Here is a 19,663-nt window from a genome sequence, read left to right as displayed (position 1 = left end):
TTATGATTTGTTTTAGGGAGAGGGTTTGCAGTTTTCTACGGCTTGGGGAAGAGAGGAGGATCGGATAAGGCTGAGACACTTCTGGCTTCTGAGGTCTTTCCTAGCTTTCGTTCAATGTGCTCAGCGTGCTAAGGCGCCACCTGCTGGTGTATTGCAGGAGTAAATACATTTGAAATCAGTAAGTTAGAAGAGTAAGTTATAAGAAACACACGCAGGCGGTGGTGGTGCATACCTTCAATCCCAGCACTCAGGAAGCAGAAGGATGTGTATCTTTGTGAGCCCAAGGCTAGCCTGGTCTACAGAGTGAATACCAGGTCAGCCAGGGCTACACAGAGAAACCCTGTCTTGAAAAACAACAAAACAAAAAGAAAAAGAAAAATAACATAGGAAAAAACACATATGTTCAGTGTTTTCTTCTGAGGAGTGCAGTCATCTGATTTTAACTTTTCCAGAAAGTTATTTGTATGTGTGTGGGAGAGAGAGAAAGAGAGAGAGAGACAGAGACAGACAGACAGACAGGCAGACACACACACACACGAGAGAGAGAGAGAGAGAGAGAGAGAGAGAGAGAGAGAGAGAGAGAGAGAGAGAGAGAGCATGCATATAGCAGGACAACTTTGTGGACTTGGTTCTCTTCTTCCTCCTCTATGTGTGTCTTTGGGATCAATCACAGGCCACCAGGATTGCAAGGCAAACACCTTTATACATGGAACCATCTTTCTCACCTTAAGTTTTTTGAAAGATTTCTTTCTTTCTCCTTTATGTGCATATGTATTGTACTTGCATGTATGTGCATGCAGCACCTGCACAGACCAGAAGAGGGCACTGGATGCCCTGGAACTGGAGTTTCATATCATTATAAATCACAGTGTGGGTGCTGGGAACTGAACCCAGGTCCGCTCCAAGAGCAGTCAGTGTGCTTAACTGCTGAGCCATCATACCCACCCTAACTTTATCTTTCTAACTGTGCTAATAAAAGACCATAAGGGCTGTTTCTGTTCTTGCTTCTTCTATGCTAGGGGTTGATCAGGGCCTGAGCGAAGGGCTTGTTCTCCAAGCTCCATCTCCAGCCCTGGTCATTTTTCTTTTAATAGCCTTTTTCTTATTTTGCAAGAGGTCCTTATATATGTATGTCTCAGTCATTGAGCACCACTTGTCTAGCATGCAATGAGTCCCTGGGTCCAATTCTCAACGCTCCAGAAATAAATTTAAAGGTAAAGATCATTTTCCCCCACAGAGACAAATGCAAAATAGTAGAAGAGTGCACTTTTTCTTTGTGGTTAAACATAGATAGTATACGTATTTGCAATCTCTCATTTTGTGGAGCTCTCAGCAGCAGCCCTGAGCTTTTTCACCTCCACAACATAAACTCCCCAGCTCATTAGCATGTTGGTCTTGAGACTCCTTTAAAAGAGGCTGGAGAGAGTTCAGCTCTTATAGAGGACCCAGGTTTGATTCTCAGCCCCCACGTGGCACAGAACTACCAGGATCACAATACACTTAAGCTGCATATACAGAATTCGTGTGGGTGCACCGTGGCATGCTGTATAGAACTTATAGAAATTGTTTAGAAAAACACAATACCTCAATTATGCAGTGTTGAGAATTGGTGATTGTATCAGAACTCTCTCATGGAAAGCTAAGATGAGTAGCTCAGAGTACATTTCCCTAGTCTGACCTTGGGTGTAGGACTTCTTTAGCAACACCCCTCCCATCTTACAAAGCAAAACAGTTTATTTAAACACACACACACACACACACACACACACACAAAATCTTATGTAATGCTTTTCCTTCAAAAATGTTTTTATATACTTCGTCCCACTTTTTTTTTTTTTTACCTTTTCCTAGTTTGGAAATATATATTTAGAAAAAAAAATGTGTAGCCTGCATAGTTACAATCTAGAAAGGAAAATCCAACATCCATACTGGAGTGGAGACACTCACAGTATCGGGAGCTCCTGTGAAGTTCTCCAGCATGAGCTTTTCCTTCCCAGAGTTCCATCATCCTGAATTGTCACTTTGTTGCCAGTGTTTTCACTTGTAATCATCGTAAGTTAGCTTCATGTGATTACTGAAATCTGTGTCCCTGTGTTTAAAACCCCAAAGCTACAGGGAGCGGCCAGGAGAGACAATGAACTTTTCCACTCTCTTTAGCTAGATTCCCAATTTTAAGGTTTTATTATGTTTTCTTTGGGCCTTAATTTCTACTAATGTATATATGATACATATGTACCTGTGTGTGTGTGTGTGTGTGTGTGTGTGAGTGAATGTGTCTATGTGTATGTGTCTGTGTGTGTGAATGTGTGTGTGCCTGTGTGTGTGTGTGTGTGTGTGTGTGAATGTGTGTGTGTGTTTACTGAGCCATTGAAATGAAATGGGAAACCGTGGGGATAAAAGCGTCACAGCATTAGGAAAGTTGAGAACCACTGCTCTAGAGACAGAGCCTCCAGTGTTGGTGGGCTCTCTGTGCTGAACACAGGTCTCCTTGATATTCCACTCTGTTTGAGGAAGGCTGTGGTAATAGACTCATTGGTGAGCCATTTTTCTCTGTAGTTAGAGCAAGCTGAGTCACAGCACAGAGCCTGCTGGAGAGCCAGAGTTGATGCCAACCGAAGAGTCCAAGGGCGTCCTATAGCTCAAGGCCACGCTCTCCTGCCATCCCTGCTGCTGTCGGCCCCAAGGACTCCAGAATGCAGACTACACGTGTGAGCATTTGAAGCTGAAATACCCACAGAAGCAGGAAAGCCACCCTCATTAATATCCATGCCTCTAAAGTCACTAGGACCCAGAGAAGACCCTGAATAGGCCATGCTACGCTTGGAGGCTGCTTGGAGGAAGCCTCCTGGTCATGACTTCAGACTCCAACCCTGAGTTCACCAGGCCTGGCAGGAGGAACTAATTATGTGGGACACCCCCAAAGCAGTCTATGAGCCAGTGTCTAGTGTGGAGGGAGTGCTGCATAGAGAGTAACAAGTCCTTACTGGACAGGGTGCTGGCACAGTGGAAGAAAGAGAAGTCTCCCTCTGCTTCCTTGAGAACAGGGACTCTTGTTTGGTCTGCTGTGGTCTGGATTAGCACTCAGACAAATCTCCCCAGGTTCCCGGCTGTGTCATTGCTGTTTTGAAAGTGTGAGCCCTGGCTTGGGTATGGTGCAGGCCAGTTTGACAGAGAACTTGTAATTAGTGTCTCTCCCCAAACTGCCACCTTGGGAAGAACTTGGTCAGACCTCTTCAAACAGGGCCCAGGGTGGGTAGAGGGAGAGGCTGGCCAGCCAAGATCCCCATGGGTCTGGGAAGGCAGCAGAAATTCAGATCTGGGGAGGGTGGGAGGTGGAACCAGGTCCCGGAGGCCGAGTTACTGAGCTGCTTCAAGGAAGGCCAGGCGGGCCACAGGCAAGAACCAGGGCTTCCTGGAAACCTCTGAGCTTGCAGCTGGATGGTAAGAAGTCAGTTCCCAGGGCTGTAACCAAGCACCCTTGCCTGGTTGGCTGACAAAAAATAGAAATATATTGCTCATCATTCTAAAGGCTGAGATCCAAGATGAAGCCTGGTTCAATGCTTGGTGAAGGCCTCGTGCTTGTTGGTCTTGTCAGCTTGACACATACCCTGGACATATTTGGGAAGAGGGAACCTTAGAAAAGTGACTCCCTGTAATGTTGGTCTGCAGGCCAGTCTGTGGGGTGTTATCTTGATTAATGATTGATGTGGGAGGCCCATTGGGAGTGCCGCTACCTCTGGACACACTGCCCTGGGTGGTATAGAAAGCAGACTGATTGAGTCATGGGAAGCAAACCAGTGAGCGACATCACCCCATGGCCTCTGCTTCAGTTCCCGTCTCCAGGTTCTTGCCTTGAGTTCCTGCCCTGACTCCCCTTGGTGACAGAGTGTGCCCTGAGAGTTGTGAGCTGACATAAACCCTTTCCTCCTCAAGTTGCTTTTGGCCATGTTGTTTTTATCACAGCAGCTGGAGTTTCTTAAGAGAGGCCAGAAGATTCTCTAACTGGGAGGCTTGTAGATTCACGAATGCCTCCTCTCTGTGTTCCCATAAGATGAAAAGAATGGTGGGGTTTGCTGGAGTCTTGTCTTAGTCAGGTTTCTATCCCTGCACAAACATCATGACCAAGAAGCAAGTTGGGGAGGAAAGGGTTTATTCAGCTTAACTTCCACATTGCTGTTCATCACCAAAGGAAGTCAGGACTGGAACTCAAGCAGGCAGGAAGCAGGAGCTGATGCAGAGGCCATGGAGGGGTGTTACTTACTGGCTTGCTTCCCCTGGCTTGCTCAGCTTGCTCTCTTATAGAACCCAGGACCACCAGCCCAGGGATGGCCCCACCCACAATGGGCTGGGCCCTCCCCCTTGATCACTAATTGAGAAAATGCCTTACAGCTGAATCTCATGGAGACATTTCCTCAAGGGAGGCTCCTTTCTCTGTGATAACTCCAGCTTGTGTCAAGTTGACACACAAGACCAGTCAGTAAAAGTCTCTTATTTTATTTTTTGACACATAGCCCATGCTGGTCTTCAACTCACTGAGTAGCCAAGGGTGACTTTGAACTTCTGATTCTCCTGCCTTTACCTCCTGAGTGCTGGCATTATAAGTGGGTACCAACATGCCTAGTTTCTGTGGTACCAGGGATCGAATCCAGAGCTTCATATGTGATTGGCAACCACTCTATCAACTGAGCCACACTCCAGCCTTTATTTTATTTATTTTTAAAAGATATATATATATATATATTTATTATGATAGTGTTCTCCCTGCATATATGCCTGCACAGCCAGATCCCATTACAGATGGTTGTGAGCCACCATGTGGTTGCTGGGAATTGGACTCAGGACCTCTGGAAGATCACCCAGTGCTCCTAACCTCTGAGCCATCTCTCCAGCACCTTCATTTTATTTTTGAGACAAGAAAGTTCTTACCGCATTGTCCAGGCTGGCCTGAAACCCCTGTGATCCACTAACTTTCCTGTGTTAGCTTCTCTAGTAGCTGGCTCTATTGTGCCAGGCCCGGGGGCAGCCCCGCACTGTTTCTCTGTACTTGTCTGAGCCTGTACTTGCCTCTGTTCCTTTATAGCGGCTGGTGCCCCTGGTGGCTTGCATTTGACAAAGACCTTGCTTGAGTGACCCTGTAGTGCCAGCTCTCCTGACCTGTGCTAGGGTGGGTGTGACTAATCAAGCCTTCCGGGGCCGGGGTAGTCACTTTGTCTCTCCCTGAGTCCTCTGGGAGACTCAGTGAGGGCAGAATTGAGCTACAGGAGAAACCGAGAGGGTCATCACACAGGCCCTCTGTTCTTAGAGGATGAAGTATGCATACCAGGTTTGCTGTTCCTCATCCTCCCATGAGCTCTGTTGGAGCATGCAGAGCTGTGGAGTGAGCCCTGTTCCTGAGGGCCTGGGAGGGGAGCAGGCATTTGTGTCAGGAGTGAGGCGTCAGGTTGACCAAGCAATCCAATAACTCCACCTTCCCAGTGAGGACTGATGAGTCGTTCCTCTAACTAGTCCCCACTTCCCTACTTTGTCTCACTCTCCCCTCCCCCGACAGAGAGACCAGAGACAGACACAGAGATACAGAGACACAGAGATAGACCTGGGAGATATCTCTTCTCACCTATCTTAAGGATCATGACCAATACTCCTTAACAAAAGAAGAGTTAACAAGAGAAAGGCATAGCATGTTGGCCTGCAAAGTTACATAAAGACCAAGGGAAACAATGTATCTTTATGTCTTGGTTCAGTGAAGGCTGGGCAGTGGTACAGAATTGTGCCTGGGTCAAAGGTCATGAACCGACATGATAGACAGCAGGCCAGCAAGGCCCTCCCGTTCAGATGTTTCTCGGCATGTCTGTGCAGCATTTCTGCTCCCTTGGGCTGGTGTCTTCCAGGGAGAAGGGAGACAGTGAAGTTTCTAGAATGTATAGCTTGCTTTAGAGAAGAGGAATCACTAGGGAAGGGGAAAGGACAGAGACTCCACAAGAAGAGCAGAAAGAAACCATGCTTCTGGGCTCCGTCGGACTCCTACAGTTCAAGTAGGCCCAGATGAGGTACCCTGAGGTATCATGTGATCCCAGACATGTGCATGCAAATACTGTGCATTATTCTTCCCTAATGTTGGTAAGCCCCTCTGACTCTCCACCCCTGGACATCACATATTTTATGTTTGTAAAAGCCAACACATTGAATGCCACACTTGTCACCAGGCTTTGAAAGGGAGAAACATTAAAAACGAGCAGCAGGCTGAACCCTTGACCTGTGGCCTTGCTTCTTAGCCAACAGAAGACTGTGCGTGTTGAGCGTGCTGTGTGCCTGACTCTCAATGGCACCGATGAACCGGTTCCTCTCCTGGAATTCCGCTGTGGGCCAGCAAGTGGCGCTTGTGCTCTCTCTGGTGTCACTATCTGGGAAAATGGACTGAATATAGTAACCAGGATGGGGCTCTGAACATATAATTTTCAAACCTCCTATTCTACCACAAGGGAAACCTCTGAGGGTTTTCTTCTGGGAAAAGCAATTAGGTTAACCTCTTAGGAGGAGAAGTTGCCTTGCTGAGCTTGTCTGGGAAAATAAAATATCCTCCCAAGAGCCACCCTTAGGAGGGTGGAGAGAAACCACCAAGGAGCTTGTGGGAGGAAGGGGTTTGGGGCTGTCAGGGAAGGTCTGGGAACCTCAGAGAAGGGCTCAGGATTTGGACTGAGACACGCCTCAGGTCTGAGGAGGCAGAGTCTCTACTTGTAGATCTCTGAGTTTAGGACAGAGGTTGATAGAGTCCAAATGGTATAGGATTACTCAGGGTAGGCTGAAGGTACTCTGCCCATCCTTCTTGGGTTCAGGCCAAGCCAGAAGACCCCTACCCCATCCACATGCTATGACTGGAGACATAACTTTGACAAGACAGTTCACCCCTTGCCCTCTCAGAGCCTGATGGGTGGGAACAGCAGTGAGCGTTGAGGGTCTTTGAGGTGGGAAATGGAGTCTTTGATGGGGTCTCATTCAGTATGGGATCCCAGGAACCTTGAAATGGGAGATAGAATGGCAGGAAGGATTTGGGAGAGGGGTGAGCCAGACAGGAGGACCTGGCTTGATGTCCAGAGTTGGGGAGAGTTGGCTTTTAGGGGTCACTGCGGAGGGTGCACCCAAGCCAGAGGCCAGTGTGAGAGAAAGTGGGTCCTTATGCTCCAGTTACAGTTAAGGCTGGGAATCATTCAGGCCCTGTGGTGTGCACCATTCTGAAGAAGCAGCCCTGGTTACCTAAGGTTTTGGCTGAGGGAGGGGAAGGAAGAGGCATCACTGGGAGCACAGCTATTGTAGCTCTGGATAGACCTGAAAGATAAGAGTGTACGATACTCAGATGGCAATCCTAGCTGGAGATGGGAGTAGCAGTAGGGATGAGGGTGAAGGGGATAAGGGTGAAAAGGGATGAGGGTGAAGAGGGATGAGGGTGAAAAGGGATTAGGGTGAAGAGGGATGAGGGTGAAGGGGTGGGGGGTGAAAGGGATGAGGGTGAAGGGGGGGGGGGGTGAAGAGGGTGAGGGTGAAGGCAATGGGGGTGAAGAGGTGAAGGTGAAGAGGGATGAGGGTGAAGGCAATGAGGGTGAAGAGGTGAAAGTGAAGAAGGATGAGGGTGAAGGGGGTGAGGGTGAAGAGGGTGAAGGGAATGAGGGGGAAGAGGTGAAGGTGAAGAGGGATGAGGCTGAAGGTAAGATTCCAAGTCCTGGTTACGCAGGCATGGTCTCCAATGGCAGCCACACCCAGGGCCTTATTACAAACGCACCATTTCAGGCTCAGACACAGAGTCTGTGTCAGGTCATGAACCACACTGGCACAGTGAGACACAACAGGGAAACACTGGAGCTGGGTCAGACCCATCAGTAGGCTCCTCTGAAGGCCTCCCCGTACAGACAACTCGTCAGAGATCAGTATTGCTTACCTCTTAGCCCTTGGAAGTAAAACGTTACAATATACACATACTGATTGTGCGTGCATGCCTGTGTGTGCGTGTGTGTGTGCGCGATGCATGAATGTGCACATGCATGTGCAGGTGTTTGTGGCAGTCAGAGGATGACATTGGATGCCTTCTTCCTCTGCCTTTGGCCTTATTGCCTTGAGACACAATATTACTGAACCTGGAATTCACTGCTTTTCGATTTTTCGACTAGGCTTGTTGACTAGCAAACTCCAGCCATCCTCCTGTCTCCACTTTGCCAACAGTCAGCGTTCATATGCGTATTGGGGATTCAAGCTCAAGTCCTCATTCCTGTTCAGCAAGTGTTCGTTCCGAGGAGCTAGCCCCCTCAGTCATGCCTTTTTGAGTTTTTTTTTTTTTTTTTTTTTTATTAACTTGAGTATTTCTTATTTACATTTGAATGTTATTCCTTTCCGGTTTCGGGCAAACATCCCCTAATCCTCCCCTCCCCTTCTAGATGGGTGTTCCCCTCCCCATCCTCCCCCCATTACCGCCCTTCCCCCAACAATTACGTTCACTCAGGGTTCAGTCTTGGCAGGACCAAGGGCTTCCCCTTCCACTGGTGCCCTTACTAGGCTATTCATTGCTACCTATGCAGTTGGAGCCCAGGGTCAGTCCACGTATAGTCTTTGGGTAGTGGCTTAGTCCCTGGAAGCTCTGGTTGGTTGGCATTGTTGTTCATATGGGGTCTCGAGCCCCTTCAAGCTCTTTCAGTCCTTTCTCTGATTCCTTCAACGGGGGTCCCATTCTCAGTTCAGTGGTTTAATGATGGCATTCGCCTATGTATTTGCTGTGTTCTTGCTGTGTCTCTCAGGAGCCTTTTTGAGTTTTAACAAATGTGTCTATCAATGTACTTCAGACTTCAGTCAAGGCATAAGGCACCAGCAGCAACCCAGAAAGTTCTCCTGGCCTCTGGCTACCAATCCTTTCCCAGTGCCCATTATTCTTTGAGCTTCCGAACAGTGACTGAAGCAGGTGATAAGCAGCATTCCTTTGCTTGTTTTAAGATTCGTGACTTTTGTCTTATGTTTATGGACATTTTGTCTACATGTATTTAAATGTACCACCCATGTTCCTGGTGTCCATGCAGGCCAAGAGAGGGCGTTGGACCCTCTGGAATTGGAGTTACAGACGGTTGTGAGCCTCCAGATGCCTGCTGCTTACTGAGCCTGGGTCCCCTGCGAGAGCATCAAGTGCTCTTAACGGTGGATCAATCTCTCCAGCCAACTTCTTCCCTCCAGTCTCCCTCCCTGTCTTCTTCCCTCCCCTTCCTTCCTCTCTTTCTCCCCCATTCCTCCTCCTCCTCTTCTTCTCACTCTTCCTCTCAACTCCTTCTTTCTGTTCTCTATTTCATTCTCCCCTGCACCATTCTTCTTTATTTCCTTCCTTCCTTCCTTCCTTCCTTCCTTCCTTCCTTCCTTCTGCTGGGGGCTTAATTTAGAATTCCCTTCCTAGTTCCTTAGATTGTAAAGCTTGGCTCTTGAAATTGTTCTTATTTTTAACGCAGTGAGGGAGTTCAGGAGTGGTCACCTCAAAATGTGGCACCCCAGTGTGCTTATTCTTTTAAGAGGAAGGAACTCTGAGTGCAGAGGATGCTGGGAGAGCCTTTTCTCCGTTGTCTCTTTGTCTGATTGGATTCTGGATTGCCAGGGGAGAAAACAATTACCCAACATCCTTTCTCTGATTTCCCATGAACTATACCAGTAGCAAAAGGAAGGCTCAATACCTCCCCAGACTGCCGCCACACACGTTTGTCTTTCACTTGGTCCCATTCCAAAGACAATCATTTATAAACGCCTCTCTGTTTTGTTAGCCGGTCTTTGTCCCAGGCCTTTGAATTCCCCTACACTCATTTATAAAATTGTCTATGTCCCCGTTTCTGTTCTCCTCTATAGAAATGGGGTGTGTAGTAAGCTTAAGAACCATGTTGGGATGTAGGTCAGTGCATCCTGTGACTCTCTACATGTAATAAATCTATTTGCCTTTTTCTCTCTTTATTATCAGTTTATTCCAGTGCATCATTAAAGATAGGAAGCATTTTAAAAGTGTTTATAATTATATTTATAGCAGTAATTCCCTCTGTTTCTTTTTAAAGCTTATTTATTTTTGTGTGCATTGGTTTTTGCCGACACATGTATCTGCGTGAGGATGGCATATCTCACGGAACTGGAGTTATAGACAGTTGTGAGCTGCCATGTGGGTGATGGGAATTGAACTTGAGTCCTCTGGAAGAGCACTGACTGCTCTTAACCACGGAACCATCTCTCCAACCCTCTGTATCTGTGTTATGTGCTCTTTTCTTTCATCTCTAAGTGTTTCCTAATTCTTCTTGTGACTCTTCTTGAATCATTTAAGGTTTCTTTTTAAATTTCTACTAATTTGTGACATTTCCAGTTTTAGGTTTGTTTGTTTTTAAGACTTTATTTATTTTATTTATATGGGCACACTGTAGCTGTCTTCAGACACACCAGAAGAGGGCATCAGATCCCATTACAGATGGTTGTGAGCCACCATGTGGTTGCTGGGAATTGAACTCAGGACCTCTGGGAGAGCAGTCAATTCTCTTACCTCTGAGTCATCTCTCCAGCCCCAGTTTTTTTTTTTTTTTTTTTTTTTTTTGGTTGGTTTTTTTTCGGAGCTGGGGACCCGAACCCAGGGCCTTGCGCTTCCTAGGGGCGCTCTACCACTGAGCTAAATCCCCAGCCCTCCAGCCCCAGTTTTAACTCTTATTTATTTATTGATGTCTAATGTAATCCTGTTGTGCTAAAAGATGATAGTTATTGCTATCTCTATCTATCTATCTATCTATCTATCTATCTATCTATCTATCCATCCATCCATCTATCTATCTATCTATCTATCTATCTATCCATCTATCTATCATCTATCTATCTATCCATCCATCTATCTATCTATCTATCTATCTATCTATCTATCTATCTATCTATCCATTTTCTGGGTATGGTGATACAGGTCTTTAATCCCAGTTTTCTTTGGGCAGAGACAGGCAAATCTCTGGGTTCAAGGCCAGCCTGATCTACACAGTGAGTTCCAGGTTAGCAAAAACTACACAGTGAGTTCCTGTCTCAAGCAAGCAAACGATAACAAAACCCACAAAAAGATCCATTTGTTGGCTGGGTGGTGGTGGCACAAGTCGTTAAGCCCAGTACTTAGGAGGCAGAGGTAAGCAGATCTCTGTGAGTTCAAGGCCAGCTCTGGTGTGCAGATCCATGTTCCAAGACAGTTAAAGCTACAGAGATATACCCTGGTTGGAAAAACCAAGGGGTGGGGGTGGAGAGATGCATTTGTTTGAAGACATCTCTTACTTTTGTACGAGGTACATTTATGTGATAGTTACAGTTCTAAGTTTGCTGAGCCTTAATTTAGGTATGACCTAGTTGGAGCTTAGGAAGGCATGGGGCAGGAAGAGAGCTACAGCTGAGGATGGGACTAGTTGTTGCGAAGGCTGATGCCTCCTTCCATACAGGGCTGGTGTGAAGTGTCGATGAGACCATACGGGCAAAATAAAGAAAGTTTTTCACTGGACTATTAATCATAGCAACGGGGTCCACTTTCCTGCCTCTTCCAATACAACAGTGATTATGGGGACAGGTGACAAGAGGCAGATGCCCCTCTGACTGGAGGGGTTCTCTCTTGTAGAGTCTCAGCAGCAGGAGCAGGTACCTAGAATTTGAGACTGCGGCTGAGTTGAACCCCAAGTCTGTGCATTCCTATCTGCTACGGAGAGAGCTTCCCTTTCATTTGCAGAAATAAGAACACTGTACGGATGAAACGTGACTCTCGTTGATGCAGTCATTCTGATCAGGAGAGAACTGCGCTTCGAAGGCTGGGGTTGTGCTGACTGTGCAAGAGCACCTTTTTTGTCAGGATGCTCTTTTTTTTTTTCTTCTTTTGAGTGTGTATTTATTAAGTTCTAAAACTGTCAACGACTTATTTCAAAAATTCAAACGAAAGGAAAACCAGGAAAATAGAAATCGCCACATCTTTGATAGTGTTTTATAGTATTATGATTATTTTGCCCAAGGATGGTGGGCTGTGGTTCTGACAACTGCATCACGTGCTGGCTTCACCTGGGTCACCACAGGATGCTCTTAATAAGGAATCTTTTACTCACTCTGACAGTTCCATATGTGAAAATAATATACCTGATCATGTCCACCCATTCCCTGCTCTCAGCCCTCCCAGAACATCCCCAGCAGATTCCCTCCCCGTTTCATGACCACTTGTGGATTATTTTCCCTCCGTCGAGTCTGATTTGTTTATGCCCAAAGTTGTACACCTGTGTATGCATGCATGCGTGTGTGTGCACGTGTGTGTGTATGTGTGTGTGAGTGAGTGTGTGTATGTGTGTGTGCACGTGTGTGTGTATGTGTGTGTGAGTGAGTGTGTGTGTGTGTGTGTGTGTGTGTGTATGTGTGAGTGTGTGTGAGTGTGTGTGTGTGTGTGTGTGTGTGTGTGTGTTGTGTGAGTGTGTGCGTGTGTGTAGTGTGTGTGAGTGTGTGTATGAGAGTGTGTGTGTGAGTGTGAGTGTGTGTATGTGAGTGTGTGTGTTAGAGATGTCCCATTTAGGGCTAAGTTCTCAACAGTCACTTAGCCTTAGCACTTTGAGCATTAATGAGTCTGCCCCAACTGCTGACCACTGCCAAAAGAAGATTTTCTGCCCAAGGTTGAGGGTAGCACTACTCTAGGTATATCAACACGAATATTTAGAGGGCAATTTGATATATGTTTAGCAAGACAATTAATAATAGGGTTCTCCTTTGGGCCTAAGGCATTCTAAGCTATGAGCTTTTGACCAGATCTGCAACACCAGGCACAGAATTCCCACCAGTAGAGCAGGCCTCAATCCCACTCAAAAGCAGATGGCTACCCCATGGCTTTCATTCCAATATTGCACCAGTGGGCACATCTTACCTGGAAGGTTGGTATTGCAGCATTCTGAGTTCACTATTGGTAATAACATTGATAGCTAGAAACTTTAGCCCGCAGGAAGTGTTCAGGTCAATCGCAGATTGGTATCTTGTCACATTTTCAGCAGTACGGTTTTACAACCTCATTCTGGTGAGCATTCAAGAGCAATCACAGTAGCCTGTGTTGTTTTCAGGTCCTCTGGGGCCTACCTGACTAGGGGTTTCAAGGAGAAATGTCCCCATGGTTTCATGCACTTAAACACTTGGTCCCCTGTTGGTAGTGCTATTTGCAGCAGCTGTGGAACATTTAGGAGAGGAGCCTTGCTGAAGGAAGCATGTCACCCGGGCTGGGACTTTGACAGTTTATAGCCTCGTCCTGTTTTTGATTTATTCTGTTTCCTGTGTATGGGGAGATATGAGCTCTCAGCTTTCTGATGCTACTGCCATGCCTTCCCAGCCATTCTGGACACCAAGCCCCAAGAACTGGAAGCCAAAATAAACTCTTCCTTAAGTTGCCTTTTGTTGTGGTATTTTACCACAACAACCAAACAGTAAATGGCATACTGACCGATAACTTGTGGGGGGTGTGGTTCCCACACCTGGCATTGAGATTTTCACTTAATAATCCAATTGGTAGGAGCATTGTCTGACCTCACACCTCCACACCTCCACACTAAGGGGTTTTAACTAGGCTTACAGCACCATCTGTGAATTGGGCATCAGATCCAATCAGAAAGCTGTTGGTTACCGTGTAACAGACTTGACACTATTGCATCTATAGACATCTTACCTTGTATTTATTGGTGGGAATGAAGAACTAAGGTCACCCGCTATTGTTATTCTAAGATCCATTGGCCCCTTTATTCCTGCTAGTGTTTGTTTTCAGGAAACGTGAGGGCCAGTGCTGATCATTCTCTTTATTGATGGGTAGCGGCCTTCTTTATCCTTGCACTAATATGGCTTTCTGTGTACTCTGTCAGGCCACAGAATGGCTCCGCCAGCATTTTTTAAAACCTTCCATTTACTAGGGAAATTGATTTCTATCCTTTTGCTCTGTTTCATCTGCCAGTGAGGTGTGTTTCTTGGTGAGAACAGAAAACTGAGTATTGAAGCCTCCGAGCTAGTCTGCATTTCATTCCTTTATGTATGTGAGTTGCTCTCTTCAGACGCACCAGGAGAGGGCATCGGATCCCATTACAGATGGTTGTGAGTTGCCATATGGTTGCTGGGAATTGAACTCAGGACCTCTGGAAGAGCAAGCAGTGAGTCCTCCTAACCACTGAGCCATCTCTCCAGCCCCTGGTTAGCATCTTTTAACTGGCGAATTAAGATCATTCTATTTAGGATTATTATAGGCAGGGGCCTGTTAATTGCTTGGACTCTATGTGTTCTGGTTGGTTGGTCTGCTGGTTTGTTTCTTTCCCTCTTCTTTGTTGTAGGAGTCTGGCGGTTTACCGTGTTGGGCATGACAGGTTGTTTCACAGTTCTGTGCTCACCTGTGTTGTGTTCTGTGCTCACCCGGAACTGATTCTTGTGTGTTCATAACCGAAACTGTCTTTATCCCTATTCTGTTTTCAAAGTTCCTTGGTGGACCTTCTGCAATGCTGGCTTCATGCTCCTGACTTACTTCAGTTTGGGCTTGTCTCGAAGTGCTCTGATTTCTGACAGGTTTTTTGTTTTTGTTTTTGTTTTTTTTCTATTAATTACTATTTTTTTTCTTCTTTTTTTTCCCTGACAGTTTTAAACATAACTTTTCTTGAAATAGCAATCTGGGTTGATGGTTATTGCTTTTAAGGTCTTGAAATATGCCATTTCAAGCTTTCCTGGCTGAGGACTTCTGTTGAGAAATCTTTTTTTTTTTTTCTTTTTTTCGGAGCTGGGGACTGAACCCAGGGCCTTGCGTTTGCTAGGCAAGCGCTCTACCACTGAGCTAAATCCCCAACCCCCTGTTGAGAAATCTTAATGTTATTTGTTTTATTACTTGTTTGAGGATTGAGTACATGCATACATGTGCTTTTTGTGTTTTGACAATACTCACCCTCCATTCCTCCTCCTAACTCCTCCAAGATCCACATTCCAGTCTCCATACTCTCACAACTTAAAACATAAACCCACCGAGTCCACTCTGTGCTGTACTAAGAGGCGTGGAGCGTGACTAGAGATGCCTTCTGCCTTTCTCGGCTGTCCTATCACGCCGGTGATGGCTGATGCTCTCTGCTCTTTATATCTCTGAGTGAAGTCTATGCTTTGCTTTCCTAACTCACCCCATCCAACACGCACAGGCAGAGCCTCTAACCGTTCACCACCTTACCGGAAGTGTGGATAGGGACGCTCTGCTCAGCCTGTGTGGAAAGTGACCACTAGAGGGCGCGCGCCGCTTCCCAGGGTCCCTGCTAGCCGGAAAGGCATCTTTCCTTAAAGATTCCTCTGCAGAATTGCCTTGCCTCAAGCATAAACCGGCCTCTGTGGCATTTTCCAGAAAGGATGCTAGACACCAGAAAGTCTTTATTTGAGAACAAAAGATTAATGAGCCTGCTCAGTTGGTCCCAGGGCAGGGTGAGCAGACTTTTTGCTATCACTGGCTTCCCTGGACCCAGCTCAGGATTGGGAGCTGTTCCTCGGTGGTCCCTTTTGAGGTTTTCTCCATATTAGGCAGCTCAAGCAGAACATCAGTGCACAGGAGAGGGTATCGCCTGTCAATCAGACTTCTGTGCACCCCACACTGCTAGTTCCCCTCAGACCCTTTGTTCCCCTACTGGATGATACCTTATGTCCCAACAAGAAGCTACTGGAAAGAAGGTGCCAGGCTACACCTGGGCCAAGGATTCTGTGGCCCGGACACTCACTCAAAGCATGAGGGGTAGGAGACCAGAATATGCCACCCCTGAAAATATTTCTCTGGCATACTTTGACCTACTTATCCTGAGAGACTGCAGGCACAGGCATGGCTCAGAGAACCTGCTCTTTCGTAAAAGAAATTGATGACCGTAAAGGAAATACATTGGCAGTTACCCTAGAAGGGGTTGCTCCAGACTTTTAGGGCCAGAGAGACATTCTTTCTAACATGACAAGGGCTACTCAGGCTGCAGAGCTGCCTCTGCCTCCTGCAGGGTGTTGGCTATCGCCCAGACACCCCGAATGCTTATTCTTCTCTGGAGCTTAGTTAGCCATGTAGGCTCAAGTCATGTGACTTTTGTTCAAATGTCATATTTTGTATGACTATGTGCAGACATTAGATGGGATATGACTTCTCTCCCGTTACTTTAATGTCTAGCTTAGCTGAAGAGTCTAGAAGTGTGGACAGAAGACATTTTCACTACCACTAGGATTCTCTCCTTAACCCCTGTCTCAGAGTTCAACAGAACCTGGAGCTTGTGTTTCAGAGACCCCCTGGCCAGCCAGTACAGGCTTGTCGCAGTTTCTCCCAGAGAGTTGGATGCTAGATGGAGGGCGAAGGGGTCTCTCTGTGTTCCTTCACAGCCAACCCTGAGGTAGTCGGGTTACTCTTCCCTTGTTCTTCACAGAAGGTGGTAGGGGTGGACTCGGGGGCCCTAATTACCTCTCTCCCCAGGTTTCTGATATACAGAACTACATTTCACCAATGGTTTCCTTCTCACCCACATTTCCTCCACACCTAGGGCCGGGCCAGTCTTCTTTATCCCCAAGTCTAGATCCTAAGTGGGACCTTAACTCAGAGAGGAGAGACCTGGTGGCTCTCCCTGTGGGGGGTGTGGTTGCCACACCTGGCATTGAGATTTTCACTTAATAATCCAATTGGTGGGAGCATTGTCTGACCTCACACCTCCACACCTCCACAACCAAGGGGTTTTGACTAGGCTTACAGCACCATCTGTGAATTGGGCATCAGATCCAATCAGATCTTAACAGTGATCCCTGGGTGAGCCATTTCTATGCCACCTTGTATTCTCTCTCTTAGGTAAACAGGGCTGGGGCACTGACCACTACCTACCAGGACCCAGTCCTTACCTCTGCCTCCAATGGATCTTTCGTTCCTCTTTTCTGCCCTGCTAGGGGTCAGCAGGTCAATCCCAGGGTCCTCTTAAGCAATGGATCTCTCAAAGGCCTGTCAATGATTGATTGACCCAGCCAGTCACTGAGGGTTCTGGGGCCTCCAGGATCTGTTTTCCTGAAGGCTTCTTTATAGGGAGGGAGATTTGGGCCACTCTTCTGGATAAGCCTGGAACCTGGTCTCAGAAGCCACATTCCTTCTTACATTTCCCCCAAAGGCCATCTGACAGAGTAGCCATTGTTTCTGTGTCTAGCTGAGCCACTTAGCCACCTGCCACGTGTCTACAATTCTACTCTGCTTCTACTTTGTTCATGTATTCAATTGTTATCCATGTGACATCACTCACTTGCCCATTCACTGATGCAGTCCCTGATGTACCCTTCTACCCACTGACCACTCTTCTGCGCACCAATGCACTCATCCAGTGTCTGGTCCACTCACCCACTCACTGATGCAGCTAGCCACTCAATCACCCACTCACCCACTCACTGATGTACCCCGCCACCCACTGGCCCACTCTGCCACTCACTGGCCCACTCTGCCACCCACTGGCCCACTCCACCACTCACTCATCTACTCAGGTACTAGGGGAAAGTTCATGTATCTCCTCCCTCCCTCAGGCAGCGTCTCCATTGCTGATCCTGATGTTGGTCACAGTCAACAGAGAAGCTCTAAATGGAGATCAAAGACGAAACTGTTAAGAGTCAGAGGCACCAAACGCACATCCCGACTGACCACACAGCCACGGGCACATTTCTCAAATTTCCCTGGGCTTCATCTCAGAGCGAATTTGAAGACTAGCTTCAGACGCGTGTATATGAAATGTTTCAGTGGGGAACCAGAGAACGAAGCCGAGGTTAGAGGGCTCTCAGAGACGATGTCCTGGCTTTACAGGGGGCCTACCTGTCACCCTGCCTGACCCTTGGAGTCCCTGGGATAGGCAGGGGCTCATCGCTGCTGAACAACAAGGCCGTATTCCCCAGGCAGGTGGCCCCACCCCAGCCCTGAAGTGGAAGACGGGTAATCACTCACCTTCCCACGCACCCCCTTCCCTCCGCCAGGTTCCCTGGAGGGAACCCGGGGTTTCCTCAGGTCAGTCAAGGTAGCTGGAGCAAGATCTGGCTTGCTCCGTCGGCTCTGCTGTGGCAGTCCCCCAGGACAGCGGCGGGAGGTGTAAAGAGGCTTGAAGGGTTCATTTCAGTTCTAGCTGAGGCCCGTTGATCACCAGGACCCAGACTCCCCATCCAGTTCTCTTCCTTCTCCGGGCCCCAGTGAACCCACGTGGACCTAGTGGAGACAGCTCCCTCCAGCTCCCTCTCTGAGTTTCCTGGAGGCAGGAGGGACTTCCTGTCTGTGGACAGGTGGGCCGAGACCAGACAGAGGAGGCAGAGAGGCTGGAGCATGGCTGGGGTGGGGACTCTGATGATTTTGCCCCTCACTCCTTGGCAGGCAGCCGTCTAGAAGCCTGCACAGTACACAGGGACCCATTGTGAGCTCCTTTAGAAAAACAAATGTTGGTTTGCTTGGGGGAATGTGTTGAACTGCGTATCTGCAATTCTGGGGCAAGCCAGACCACACTGCAAATCCTTTGCATACTAGCCCTGTGGCCTTGGGAAAGTCATTGGTAAAATCTTAGTAGTTGAAGAAATACACCCCTAGAAGCCAGGCAGTGCTTTGTTACAAGGGAACAGTGACAATGTCCCACCTTGAGAAAGCCCCTGCTGTCATTCAGTTCAGCCCAGCACCCCACACTGCTCCTGGGGTGATGCCCTGAGGCCCTGGTGGGTGCAGAGCGTTATCCCCTTCCCGTCTCTGTTTCCTTGACGGGGTAGCCTACCTTCCAGATACAGGCGTAGGTAGGGTGCAGGCTCATGCTATTGGCCTGCTCTGCCAGGAAGTCCGCTTTGGTGGAAATGGACAGATGGGGGATGTGGGATGCGCCTGAGTATCTCCACTCTCTAGCTGCCCACAGGTTGGGTACCACTCCAGACTTGCCACTGGTATGTGGCCATTGCTGCTCTGGTCCTCTTGCCACAGTAGTACTTAGCTAATTCTTTTTGCAGTCTTGAGGGTCAAACCCAGGTTTCCACGTACTGTGTAAGTGTTCTCCTAGAATTACAACCCAGCCTTGCTCTGTTTTAAGCTCTTTAGAGCATAGGGACTCTGTATTTGTTATTGTGTTCAACCTTTAAATCCTTGTTGCCCAGCAGAGTGGCTTGCGTTGAATGAATGAATGAATGAATGAATGAATGAAACCCCAGATACCAGGCAGAGACATGTCCTGAACAGGATACACGGATTAGTATAAGCTCTCTTGTCTGGGCACTGCCAAGTAGACATCCCAGGCGCCTAGGCATTCTAGGTCTTGTGGCCTCCACCTATACTGGACTTGGGTGTTGTCAGGGCCACATGCCTTAGCCTTCTTGATATGACAGATCCTGTTCTCTGAGGTGAGGGTCACCCCACGTGGGGTGGTACCCAGAACTGCCAGTGTGAAAGATGCTGAGCTCAGCATCGTGTTGCCTGTTGGGAACCCCCCACTTCCTGCTCCCTGGCACAGCACCCACTTCTGCCCTGGTACTCGAGCTCTCTGAGGTAGAGACTATAAGGCTCTAGGCATGAAGAGGGTCTTTGTGTGCACCCGATGATCCCTCTGCTGGTGGCCCTGACTGCACTGCCCAGGCTTCTTGCTTTGGGAACAGAACTCCTTCCCTAGTCTGCTTCGCAGGCTCCTGC

This window comes from Rattus rattus, chromosome 7 (genome assembly GCF_011064425.1).
Source record: "Rattus rattus isolate New Zealand chromosome 7, Rrattus_CSIRO_v1, whole genome shotgun sequence".
Taxonomy (NCBI): Eukaryota; Metazoa; Chordata; class Mammalia; order Rodentia; family Muridae; genus Rattus; species Rattus rattus.
This window is presented reverse-complemented; position numbering follows the sequence as displayed.